This window comes from Lontra canadensis, unplaced genomic scaffold (assembly GCF_010015895.1).
Source record: "Lontra canadensis isolate GAN:19392208 unplaced genomic scaffold, GSC_riverotter_1.0 scaffold13, whole genome shotgun sequence".
NCBI lineage: Eukaryota > Metazoa > Chordata > Mammalia > Carnivora > Mustelidae > Lontra > Lontra canadensis.
The window spans coordinates 19,291,641-19,306,205 of record NW_022631007.1 but is presented as its reverse complement, the minus strand read 5'-3'; positions in this window follow the sequence as shown (position 1 = coordinate 19,306,205).

Genomic DNA, 14,565 nt, shown 5'->3' with positions numbered 1-14,565 from the left:
CACACATAAAAGCATAGATACAGAATCAGGATAAATATATATACACATACTAAATATATGCATATGTATATCTAAAATCTGGATGAATATATATACACTCATATTCTGGATGTAACAAAATAATACATGTATATAATCATGCGTTTATATCATGAGTACAAAAATCAGTGTGTCCAGCAAGTTTGCAGATGGAATATCAAAATATTAAAACTAATTACAGTTCAAGATATCTATAAAAAGCAATACAGAAAAATGTAGATATAGAATTTATTATATTAGGAATAGTTGTATTATTTTTAGAAATATATATATTAAAATGTTTTAGAAGTTTATGGGAAAAATTATAAAACTTCATTTTTATTCTTCCCATAATACTCTATAGTTCCAAATGCAATTTCAGCATTTTTCTTTCATTTTTCTTTATAACTAAACAGACTAACTCTAAAATGCACATGGGAATGAAAGTCCAATAAGAACGTGGTGGAAGGTTGTGCTCCCCATTTAAGCTAAGCAGCACCCATTTTAAAGCTGTAATAAATAGGCCAGGTTGCTATCAGTGCCAGAATGGGAAAATACACCAAGTATTGCTCAAGATCCACTTGTTTATGGACACAATTTATGTTGGAAATGGCACTACAGAACCATGGAGAAATGAGTCCTTTCAGCAAAAGAGCTGGAAAACTAGCACACATATGGAGTACTTTTATGCCTGTGGATTCAACTGATTCCCACTGCGGTTTCACAGATTGTTGCACAATATCCCCTTGCTTTAAATATTTTAAGTTTGTGTGATTTTATGCCTGTTTTCCTATTCTGGGTCACTTGTCTAAAGCGGTGGTTCTCAAAGTGTGGAGCCAGACTATTCACATCAACACACATCACTGGGGTCTCATTAGACTTGTGAATTCCTTGACCTACACCTGCTGAACAAGAGACTCTGGTCCACTCAGGGTCCTTATTCCAACAGATTCCCACCCCTTCAGGTGATTCCAACGCATGCTGTTTGGGTACCACTGGTGTACAGTATTCCCGAGTGATTCCCTCACTCCTGAAGCCTTTCAGATCTGGAAATGCATCTCTTTTGTTTGACAATGAATTTGTATAATCTGGCTATAGGATTTCTGGACCATATTCTTTTTGTTGCAACAAAAGTAGGGGGAGAGAGAGAGAGAGAGAGAGCAGAGGGAAAGGGCAGAGGGACAAGGACAAGCAGAATTTAAGCTAAGCAAGAAGCCTGACACAGGGCTCAATCTCATGACCTGAGATCATGACCTGAGCTGAAATGAGTCAGACACTTAACCAACAGAGCCACCCAGGCACCCCTATTCTTTTTTTTTTTCCATTTTCAGTAACTTGCATTTATGTCTGGAAGATTCCAAAACATTTTTATTTATTCTTGTGGATCACGACTTCCTTCAGTTTCCATCTCTTCTGCTCTTTTATGATGGTGATGCTGGGATAAAACTCCAATCAGGATCCTGCCTGCATGTCCCCTCTCCACCCTTCTGTCACCCTTGGAGTTGCCCTGGATGATTGTCAATTCTGTGTCTTCATCTTTGCTCTGCATTTCTTTTCTTTGGTCATCCAGGACTCTAAATGGATATTCAGAAGTCAACTTTTTCTTTAGTTACTCTACTGATTTAGTTCTTAAGGTCATGTAATGCCAGACAATCTGTTATTTCAACGTGTGTGTGCAGGTGATGGCTTCCTTTTCTGGAGAGTGTGTTTTGTTTTGTTTTGTTTTCAACATTATTTCTTTAGTTGCACATGGGCTGTCACATTTCTGTTTACTGCTTGATGTTTTCCTCTGAGCTCTGTACATGGAGGGTCCTTGGGTGCAGTGAACCAGAGGGATCATCAGCCCTGACAATATGTGTTTGGGTGTCTGATAATTAACAGGCTGCCAAAGTGTCCCTACCCCACTGTCACTGCCTCAGGACAGCCATCTCAGGGGATCTTCAGCAGGGCCAGTGGCCCCGGAAAGCTGTCACCTGCAGTCCACCCTCAGCCTCCAGCAGAGGAAAGCCTCAGCTTGCCCCCAGTCCTGCTTCCCCAGGCTCTCAGACACTTCCTCACTCCACTGGGTCAAGGCCACTAACTGGATAGATCTCAAGAGGAGCCGTTCAGCACACCCTTAACTTGGCCACAGCAGTCCCATGAATGCCTCGTCGCCCCTGTGTGACACCTTGAGCTCCTGTCACTCCAGACCCACAGAATGGCCACCATGCTTCTCGTGAGTTCTTCCGTCAGTTCTTCCCTAAATCCAGCTACCACTGCCAGGACACTCTACTAAAAAACAGTAATTCTGAATGAACTTGCCATTAAAATGCTGTTACAATGACAGAACTTTTAAAAAATTCTTTTTAGCTAATTACACAGTGTGGCTTCCTATAGATTTTCCACTCATTCCCTGTGAGGTTGAAGGAGGTTAAAGGTGGGATGCACCTGCTGGTAGACAACCTGGATCAGGACAAGAAGCCTTTAATTCAGAATCCATCACATGGGATCTGCCCAGTAATTATTTCAAGTAAAAATAAAATGAAAAGGCCTAACCCACTTCAAATCTTACAAAAAGCTGTTGGAACACTTACATTCTCCAAATGAATCAAAATATCTCAGGCATTATTTTTCTATATAGATTAAAAAGTCTTTATAAAATATATGAATGGAACTGGCAAGGACACTTTTTTCTTTCCCCGGAAGCTCTGACTCCCTCCATGCTGACGACCCCCACCAGAAGCTCTGACTCCTCCTGGCTGGAGAGATGGTTGACCCCATGGGAAGCTCCAACGCCACCCGCTGGCAAGATCCGTGACTTCTGTGCTGCTGTTTCCTACCCAGAGTGTAGCCTTTCTATAATGATGGCTTCCATTATTACAGAAGTGCTCAGGTTCTGTGTCAAGGTGATTTGACTGAAGGACCAGTTAAGAGAAACGCAGCTGTGGTGGCTGTAATTCTCCTGTCTAAGGCAGGCAAGTATGCAGTCCTGTCTTCATGTTGTTTGGATCTCAATTTAAAAAGTGATTTCTCTCCAAAGTAGCGCATTCCTGCCAGGGTGACACTTTTAATGAGGAGGAACATTCTTCTCTATAATTTGTTGTATTCTAAAAACTGCAAACTCCCTGAAAAAGCATAAAGCCAAGTTGTAAATTAGTTATCAGGAATAAAGTGATCATGTTTTCTTGTGTGGAAATATTTAACTAATAAAAGGTATAGAGATTCATTAAAATTCCCAAAGAAAGATTTTTCTATGGGTTAAGGGGTCCTGGCACTTCAAGAAATAAGTTGTTAACAAGACCTATGGCTCTGTCCCCTGTCCCTATTGCACATCTGCTGGTCCTGAGGGACTGTGTTTCCAAACACTGCCTCCATCACTTCCACCGTCGAGAAGGCTGTTTTCTGATGTAGCTTCCTGGTGACAGGCCCTTTCTGAGGGCCTTTCTCTCTCCCATGAGCTATAAGGGAGTGTTTTCAGATGGTTCTGTTGTCACTGATGTCAGGCCTGACTGATCTCCCCAGTTTGGATTAAAAACACAGGTCTATTGAAGGCCATCTTGGCTCTTTCCATAGCTTGGTAACTGTGGACATTGCTGCTATGAACATTGGGATACATACGGCCCTTCTTTTCACTACATTTATATTTTTTGGGTAAATGCCCAGCAGTGCAATTGCTGGATCATAGGGTAGCTCTGTTTTTAACTTTTTGAGGGATCTCCACACTGTTTTTCAAAGTGGTTGCACCAATCTGCATTCCCACCATTAGTGTAAAAGGGCTTCCCTTTCTCCACATCCTCTCCAACATTTGTTGTTTACTGTCTTGTTAATTTTGGTCCGTCTAACTGGTATAAGGTGGTATCTCACTGTGGTTTTGATTTGAATCTCCATGATGGCTAATGATGATAATATTTTTTTTCATGTGTCTATTAGCCATTTGTATGTCTTCATTGGAGAAGTGTCTGTTCATGTCTTCTGCCCATTTTTTGACACAATTATCTGTTTTTGGGGGGTGCTGAGTTTGAGAAGTTCTTTATAGATCTTGGATATCAGCCCTTTGTCTATAGTGTCATTTGTGAATATCTAAAGTAGCTGTGGTGCATATTTATAATGGAATATTACTCAGCCATCAGAAAGGATGAATACCCAACTTTTGCATCAACATGGATGGGACTGGAGGAGATTATGCTGAGTGAAAGAAATCAAGCAGAGTAAGTTAATCATCATATGGTTTCACTTACTTGTGGAACATAAGGAATAACATGGAAGATGTTAGGTAAAGGAAAGGAAAAGTGAATTGGGACAAATGGAGGTGGTGACAAACCATGAGAGACATGTGGACTCTGAGAAACAATCTGAGGGTTTCAGAGAAGAGGGAGGTGGGGAAGGGGTGAGCTTGGTGGTGGGTATTAAGGAGAGCATGTATTTTATGGAGCCCTGGATGTTGTACAGAAACAATGAAACTTGGAACACTGCATCAAAAACTAATGATGTATTTTATAGTGACTAACATAACACAATAAAAAACAAATAAATAAGGTTTTGCTTGTTTGTGGAGCATAAGGAATAACATGGAGGACATAGGGAGATGGACAGGAGAAGTGAGTTGGGGGAAATTGGAGGGGGAGATGAACCATGAGAGACTGTGGACTCTGAGAAACAAACTGAGGATTTTGGAGGGGAGGGGGTTGGGGGTTGGGTGAGGCCAGTGGTGGGTATTATGGAGGGAAAATGTTGCATGGAGCACTGGGTGTGGTGTATAAACAATGAATTCTGGAACACTGAAAAGAAATAAAAAAATTAAAGGGAAAAAAAAACTAAACTTACACAGGAAAATAAAATATGTGTATCTTAATAAAGTCACAGAAATATAATATCCTGACAAATTTACATTTCTATGAAATATTTTGGAGATAGACATTTATATGTCACCAAGATTTTAACTATGAGGGTACTTTTTTTCAAAACATATGTTAATCTTTTTAAGAGCTGCAATGTGTCCTGAATAAATCACAGTGGAACTAAAATATAAATAAATAAATAAATAAATAAATAAATAAATATTTTTAAAAAACAACAACAACACAAGTCTTCTGCTGGGTCCTAGTCACATCCAGCCTCATCTCCTTCTTGCATCGCATAGAATTTGCTGCTACAGAGGGCTAATCTAATGTAATTCAGTCTCTCAGTGCATTGATAACAGTGAGTACAACTCAGTCAATTTTCCACATACCCAAACAGTGCAAGTGATGGGGATGCTATATATTTGATGTCCTATAAGAGTGGTGTTGGGGTTTAGAATACTTTGAGCATCAAGCCAAGGCCTTTGACTATAAACTTACATGAAGTCTTAGTAGTCTTTCTTGTATATAAATACCAATCATAGACACAAATATGAAAAAATATTGAAGAAGTACAGTTTTTAAGAATATAGGTGCTTCTACAAACACTGACTGATTTGTTTCTTTTACCTGTGGCCAGTGAGCAGTGTTCTGGTCCCACCTGATTCTTTCCTTGCTTTATTGGACTGCCACTTAGGTTACATAAATATTTAATGGATTTTATGTCAGGAAACTGATTTTAAAAACAGGTTAGGGATTATATTGAAATCAAATTGCTGTTTTATTACAATGAAGTGAGTATTCACCTGAAGTAGATTGTGGTTAAAGGGGCATACTGTAATCTCTAGAGTAAACACTAAAAAACTTCAAAACCATAGTTAAAAAATGAAGAGAAGAATTAAAATATACTGAAAATTGATGAAAACAAATGCAGAGAGAAAAAGAGGAAAAGAGGAGCTAAAACAATGTAGAATAAATAACAAAATGGTAGATGTAAATGGTAGATTCAACCACCTCAATAATTGCATTAAATGTGAATGGGTTAAATAGTTCAGTCAAAAGGCAGAGATATTCTGGGTTTCATACGGGCCTCATTACTTTTCAAGAGGAGTATTTCCAACTGAGGAAAGGGCCTCCCGCAGTAACTCCACTAGGCAAGCTATCTCTTTAAGTTTGGGGTCTTTAGGGTTGTCCATAACCTGACAAGAACCCAAGTCCTGGTGTGACAGCACCACCTGTTGTGAGAGTGGATCCAGCAGCCCCTGGGTGTAGCAGCCTCTGCCAGCCTCAAAAGATATTACTGAGGCCTTGTCTGCAGCCTCCAGAGGATGACAGTTTCCATTGGGTAACTGGAGACTTCCCTTCTTCTAAGAATCCACAGCCAAGGGAAATCCCCACCCAAACCTTTCCCTGGAATGCAGAATCCATGTGTGTGCCATCTGAGTGTGCATCCCTTTGATGTTTCTTATACACTATTTACAAAAAAAGAGGTTTTAAACTTTGAAATTCCCTCTGCACTGGGATCACAGGAGGCAAGTACCACCGTCTCCCCATTTTCCTTGACCTTCACTTGCATGTACATTCATGCTATATCCCTTCCCCACGGGCCACCCTCCACATGGAGCTTCAACTTGCTGGCCACTATCCAGAGCCTGGCTCTTGCCTGTAGCTGTGGGGAATGCTTGCAGGGCAGCAAGTGTTCCCACTTTTCTGGGTGCCAGTAGTGCCCTTGGTCTTGAGGTCTTGGTAGTAAATAGAGAGAGAGATACCTTTCTCAGAGAGATGAAATCAGTGTATGATCAGTCTCCCACTCAGGGTTGGAATGGCTGTGTCCTGGAGGTGAAAATGTCTCTCAGAATAGAGTTTATAGGATAAGATGGCAGGCCAGACCAGCTGGGCTTGTCACCCTTCCCTCATGGGGCATGAGCCAGCTCTGGAGCCCACATGTAGGCAAAGGCCTGGGTAGGCTTGAATAGCAGCATGGGAAGTGAAGTCATGTATGAGTAGGAGCATCCATGGGTGATAAAGTGGGGTCTGTGGTGGCAGCAGGGGATGTCTGGGTCTGAGAAAGGGATGGGTGGCTTGGCAGGTAGCAGTGTGCAGCCCTGAGCCATGTTCCAGAGGAAGGAAGAAGGCCATTTCAAAGAGAGAAAGGAAGGTGCCAGTTTTGGAGACATGAGGCATCATATCCAGTGAGGGGAGAAAAGGGCTCTGGGTGAAGAGACAGAGAGGGATCTGCCACCAAAGATGGGGCTAGGTCAGCATGGTAGACTGTCTGAGGACCTTCTGGGGGCCCTGAGTAAATCTGGGATGTGGTGCAGTCACAAGAGGCAGGACCCCAGCACCACACAGACACCAAAGAAACAAAGGCACCATTACTTAAACTGAAAGCAAACCACTCTGTAGATCAAGCGCTCTGTGGGGAGGATGGAATAATACTTATCCTGAAAGTGGCACCATTTACACACCAAAAATGATACATTTGCACTTTATAAAGCTTCCGACCAAGAGTTCTGCCACGTTTGTGGAAAGACATCCCTTCCCAAATGATGTGACCAATCCTTGGCTAAGCTACTCTGGAGACCTGCACACCAGGACAAAATCTTGGTCAAAGATACTAGGCTCTCAGTGGCCTCTGATTCCCTGGTAGGGACAGGATCTCGTCCTTGGTCCAGGATGTTTGCCCTCATCAGCTGCAAAGGCTGATGGTGGAACAAATGGGGACAGGAAGAACTGGACCTTGGGTAGGCTTGTGGGCTCCTAGGTCCAGGCCCAGAATCAAAGTGTTTGCTGACTAGAAGCCATACTTTTACCCCTGAGCTTGGATGCCCTTCTGTACGAAATGCTACTTGTGATGGCTGCCCTGTGAGGGTTCTGAGAGGTAGTGTGTGGACTGTGTACAAGTTGCCATTTAGCTTCTACAGCATGTTGCTCCTGATGTGCAATTTCTTGTCTTGTTAAATTGTTCTTTTTACATGTAAATAGCTATCACTGTCAATGGTTATTGGTTTTCTGTGTTGGCATTTTTTTACATATGTCTTCTTGTGGAAAGACACGACAAATGTTCTTGTTTGTAACAAACAAGCTCCTGTTTGTTTACAGGTGCAGAAAACCCCATAATGAGAGCCATGCTCCCAGCAGTGCTGCTCAGTGACAAGAGGAGATAGGGTTTAGGAAGAGGCATGATGTCTCAAAACAGGAAGGAAGCAGATGCTTGACTCACTTTCCATGTTGGCTGAACACTGCATCCCGCTCCTCAGGGTCAGCTCTTCCCTCCTATGGAGCTCAGCCCCTCTTACTCCACATGTTCAGTATGCTGCAGTTTGGTGTCCCCATTAAGTGATGGGTGGTCATATTGTCCCTGATAAGACCAGAACAAGTGGGGTACTAGGGATGGGGGAGGAAGGAGGCCCATCTGTGATTGGCATCCTTGTCCACAAAAGCAGAGCCTATGCCACATAGAGCAAGATAAATGGGGTCATGATGAAGGTCTTTAAAATGTCTTTTCAGCCACGACTATTAATATGAACCCTACACTCAGTGTTCAAGGGCCTAGATATTAGCTATGAGAATAAGGGAGTGATTTGCTGTTATCCTGAGTCATCTTTAGCTCACATGCTTAATGGTTTTAGTTTGTAATACTTTATAAGTTACAGAAAAGGTTAATCTAATAATATATAGATGTTTAATAATATAATATTAAATGTAGAGGGATATACATATTTTGTGAATACATAAACACACAAATAGGGATCTCAACACCATTGGCTGATGGGTTAGTAATTTAAAGAGCTTGCATCCCACTGCACTAAGGTGCCCTTAGGCTCACCCGCATCCTTGTCTGAGGTGTCCTCATGTCTCCACAGCCCCTGCCTGTGCAAGCTCCCCATGGGATGCAGGGTAGCCCTACTGCTGGGGACAATGTTGTGTGGGCAATGATGAGGAAGCCGAGCTGCAGCAACCCTGTAGTCACACGACTGGTCAGTGGCAGAGACCAGCGTCCAGCCTAGAGTGAGGACCCAAGTCCTGCCCCTGGGCATGGGTGACAAAGTTTGTAAAAACCTCATCCCTCCATGCCCATTACCTCACATGGTGAGAGTCAGGAATACAGCCCCAGCAGACTTAGGTAGTGATTGGACCTCTTCATGGACTCTCAGGTTCAATGAAGCAGGGTCTCTGCTACCCAGGGGAGGGTTCAGACCCAATTCCTTATCCTATCTCCCAGGTAGATCAGTGTTCATGTGGAGATACAGCAGCTGGGGTCTCAATCACCTACATGGGTACTTCCTTTTAGGTGTGGAGGCAGGTGCAACCTGCACAGGTATGCTGAGCAGCCTAGCTCATGTGGGTTAACACCTGAATGTAAATCTGAAAGATGCTGGCCTCTTGCTATCGAGAGAAGAGGAGGAAGTAAGGCAAGCAAGGAAACAAAAACTCCTAGGGAAATCTCCCACTCTATTTGTCAAAGATTAATTGAAATGAAAGGCCATGAATAGAAGGCCACAGTCAGAATGTGGTCATGGGCAGCTTACATTCACTAATGGGCATTTCCTGAAGTGACCAAAATACAATTGCACAGATAAGAGAACCTCCACATGACAAGGGACACTTGTAAAACTTAGTTTATTCAAGGAAAACCTTGTCAAATTATTCACATGGGTGGAGACATCAAGCATATCTTTTTAGCTAAATCAAATGAGAAAACAGAGTTTACATCATGTATTGATGGTTTACTGCAGATGAAATTTAAATGTCACCTCCTTAAAGGGAAAGATAAAAATACTTTTCAGGCATTCAGAAAAACTATAATCTGGAACTCCATTTAAAATAAATGCCCAGAGCAACTTTTCTCAAATGGGTTTTCTTGAAAATTTATTCCGTGGAAGCAATTTCTATGGTGGTGCCCCAGATTTTATGAGCTGAGTTCATAGTTATACAAGCACAGACCCACACATGCACATGCATGCACACACAGGCACCTACGTGCATGCACATACAGACACACGTGCACACACACATGCACATGGGTGCACATGTATGCACACAGATACCCACACACACATGCACATACCAACACACATGCAGACACCGGTGCAAACACATCAACACTTCATACTTTAAACATAAAGGTCTTTCCCTCCTTCTTTACTTTACCTTGGCATTGGCCTAGAAAAATAAAACCATCACCTGTATCTCAGGTTCACAAATATGCATGCACACACGGATACCGCACACACGTGCACATACAGACACATCCACACACAGGTGCATGCACACACACTCACACATCCACACTGCACACATTGATACTCCCCATGCACATACAGACATGCATGCACATACATACACAGAGGAAGAGTTGGGTATAGTCATCTCTACAGTTTTGTTTCTATATGTTGTTTCTTTAGGATAGTGACCACTAACTTCTGGCTCATGTTCATCTTATGTCCTCACTCTCCCCATTCTTATGTTTTGGAATGGTTTATCTCTCCGTCAAGTCAGCATCAAAGGCATTGGGAGACCACCATTAAGAGTGACAGTTCTCTGGAGAATCAACAACAAATCAAACCAACTCCACACATAAGAAGGGGAATAATCAAGATTAGAGCAGAGATCAATGAGGTAGAAACCAGAGATACAGTAAAACATATCAATGAAACTAGAAGCTGGTTTTTTGAAAGAATCAATAAGATCGATAAACCACTGGCCACACTAATCCAAAAGAAAAGGGAGAAAGCCCAAATTAATAAAATTATGAATGAAAAGGGAGAGATCACAACTAACACCAAGGAAGTAGAAACAATCATCAGAAGTTATTATCAACAGTTATATGCCAATAAGCTAAGCAACCTAGATGAAATGGATGCATTCCTGGAAAACTATAAACTCCCAAAATTGAACCAGGAAGAAATTGACAACCTGAATAGACCAATATCTAGTAATGAGATTGAAGCAGTGATCATAAACCTCCCAAAAAACAAGAGCCCAGGACCTGATGGATTCCCTGGGGAATACTTCCAAACTTTCAAAGAAGAAATAACACCTATTCTGAAGCTGTTTCAAAAAATTGAAGCAGAAGGAAAATTTCCAGACTCTTTCTATGAAGCCAGCATTACCTTGATCCCCAAACCAGGAAAGACCCTACAAAAAGGAGAATTTCAGACCAATATCACTGATGAATATGGATGCTAAGATTCTCAACAAGATCTTAGCAACCAGGATCCAACAGCACATTAAAAAGATTATCCACCCTGACCAGGTGGGATTCATCCCTGGGTTACAAGGATGGTTCAACATTCGCAAATCAATCAATGTGATAGAACAAATTAATAAGAGAAGAGAGAAGAACCACATGGTCCTCTCAATTGATGCAGAAAACGCATTGGACAAAATCCAGCATCCGTTCCTGATTAAAACGCTTCAAAGTATAGAGATAGAGGGAACATTCCTGAATTTCATAAAATCTATGTATGAAAGACCCACAGCAGATATCATCCTCAATGGGAAAAAGCTTCCCGTTGAGATCAGGAACACAACAAGGATGCCCACTCTCACCACTCTTGTTCAACATAATATTAGAAGTCCTAGAAACAGCAATCAGACAACAAAGAGAAATAAAAGGTATCCAAATTGACAGTGAAGAAGTCAAACTCTCTCTCTTCGCAGATGACATGATTCTTTATATGGAAAGCCCAAAAGACTCCACCCCCAAACTACTAGAACTCATACAACAATTCAGCAACGTGGCAGGATACAAAGTCAATGTACAGAAATCAGTGGCTTTCTTATACACTAACAATGAAAATACGGAAAGGGAAATTAGAAAATCGATTCCATTTACTATAGCATCAAGAACCATAAGATACCTGGGAATAAACCTAACCAAAGAGGTAAAGGATTTGTACTCGAGGAACTACAGAACACTCATTAAAGTAATTGAAGAAGACACAAAAAGATGGAAGACCATTCCATGCTCTTGGATCGGAAGAATAAACATTGTTAAAATGTCTCGACTGCCTAGAGCAATCTATACTTCTAATGCCATTCTGATCAAAATTCCACCGGTATTTTTCAAAGAGCTGGAGCAAATAATCCTAAAATTTGTATGGAATCAGAAGAGACCCCGAATCGCTAAAGAAATGTTGAAAAACAAAAACAAAACTGGCGGCATCACGTTACCTGATTTCAAGCTTTACTACAAAGCTGTGATCACCAAGACAGCATGGTACTGGCACAAAAACAGACACATAGACCAGTGGAATAGAGTAGAGAGCCCAGATATGGACCCTCAACTCTATGGTCAAATAATCTTCAACAAAGCAGGAAAAAATATACGGTGGAAAAAAGACAGTCTCTCCAATAAATGGTGCTGGGAAAACTGGACAGCTATATGTAGAAGAATGAAACTCGACCATTCTCTTACACCATACACAAAGATAAACTCGAAATGGATAAAAGACCTCAACATGAGACAGGAATCCATCAAAATCCTAGAGGAGAACATAGGCACCTCTTCGATATCAGCCACAGCAACTTCTTTCAAGATATATCTCCAAAGGCTAAGAAAACAAACGCGAAAATGAACTTTTGGGACTTCATCAAGATCAAAAGCTTCTGCACAGCAAAGGCAACAGTCAATAAAACAGAGAGGCAACCCACAGAATGGGAGAAGATATTTCCAAATGACAGTACAGACAAAAGGTTGATATCCAGGATCTATAAAGAACTCCTCAAACTCAACACACACAAAACAGATAATCATATCAAAAAATGGGCAGAAGATATAAACAGACACTTCTCCAATGAAGACATACAAATGGCTATCAGACACATGAAAAAATGTTCATCATCACTAGCCATCAGGGAGATTCAAATTAAAACCACATTGAGATACCACCTTACACCAGTTAGAATGGTCAAAATTAGCAAGACAGGAAATAACATGTGTTGGAGAGGATGTGGAGAAAGGGGAACCCTCTTACACTGTTGGTGGGAATGCAAGTTTGTGTAGCCACTTTGGAGAACAGTGTGGAGATTCCTCAAGAAATTAAAAATATGGCTTCCCTATGACCCTGCAATTGCACTACTGGGTATTTACCCCAAAGATACAGATGTAGTGAAAAGAAGGGCCATCTGTACCCCTTTTATAGCAGCAACGTTTATAGCAGCAATGGCCACGGTTGCCAAACTATGGAAAGAACCAAGATGCCCTTCAACGGACAAATGGATAAGGAAGATGTGGTCCATATACACTATGGAGTATTATGCCTCCATCAGAAAGGATGAATACCCAACTTTTGTAGCAACATGGACGGGACTGGAAGAGATTATGCTGAGTGAAATAAGTCAAGCAGAGAGAGTCAATTATCATATGGTTTCACTTATTTGTGGAGCATAACAAATAGCATGGAGGACAAGGGGAGTTAGAGAGGAGAAGGGAGTTGAGGGAAATTGGAAGGGGAAGTGAACCATGAGAGACTATGGACTCTGAAAAACAATCTGAGGGTTTGAAGGGGTGGGGGGTGGGAGGTTGGGGGAACTGGGTGGTGGGTATTAAGGAGGGCACGGATTGCATGGAGCACTGGGTGTGGTGCAAAAACAATGAATATTGTTACGCTGAAAATAAATTTAAAAAATTAAAATTAAAAAAAAAGAGTGACAGTTCTCGGGGCGCCTGGGTGGCTCAGTTGGTTAAGAGATTGCCTTCAGCTTGGGTCACGATCCCACAGTCCTGGGATCGAGTCCCTCATCGGGCTCCCAGCTCCATGAGGAGTCTGCTTCTCCCTCTGACCTAATCCCCTCTCACGCTCTCTCTCACTCTCTCTCTCAAATAAATAAATCTTACAAAAAATTAAAAAAAAAAAGAGTGACAGTTTTCTGTCATCATGGCTGCATCATGCCTCTCAACGTGCCTCTTCCTCCAACCCTTAAGACCACCTAAGGGGTAGACGTGGCACAAGACTGTTTGCTGTTTACAGCCACAGAATCAGGAATTGGGACTGAGGGGTGTGTGTGTGTGTGTGTGTGTGTGTGTGTGTGTGTGGTGACTGCATTTTTTATTTACAGGGATAAATGTCTGTATTGCTCATTTTGTTTTTCTACTTAAAAGGCCTGTTTGTGTTTAATAGGGTAAAATGAACAAATTTTTTAAATAACTTTAAATTTTTTTGATGACTCATCTAATAAAATTTTATCTTTATTTTAATTAATTAATTATTTAAAAGATCAGTATATAAATCTATAATTTGAAAGGTTAGATTCTGCAAGGTGACTAAATTAGGTGACCAAATGTGCAAGTATGATGGATGTTTATATCTAAGGCTAGTTTGCTTTTGTTTTTGTTTTTGTTTGTTTTTATGTGTTTTTGCCTGTCAAACTAAAAACAAATCTCTATTACCCAACAGATTTTTTTCCTTTGGCAAGACTATTCTCTATTTATTATCTATTTATTCTCTATTTATTATCTCTAAATATTATCTTATTTATCTATTTATCTCTATTTATCTATTTATCTATTTGAACTATAAAAACTCAAATAAGTATAGAAATTCAAGTAGAGAGTTATAGCAATAGGAAGATTGCTTGGGATTTCAAAGACAGTAAAAAGTATTAACTTCTGAATTAAGAGAGAAAACTTTATATGTTTTGGACTTGGGAAAAGCTGATTGGCCTTGATGTGCCATGAGAAGGGATGAAACCCAAATTATCATGGGGACTTACCTGCCATGAA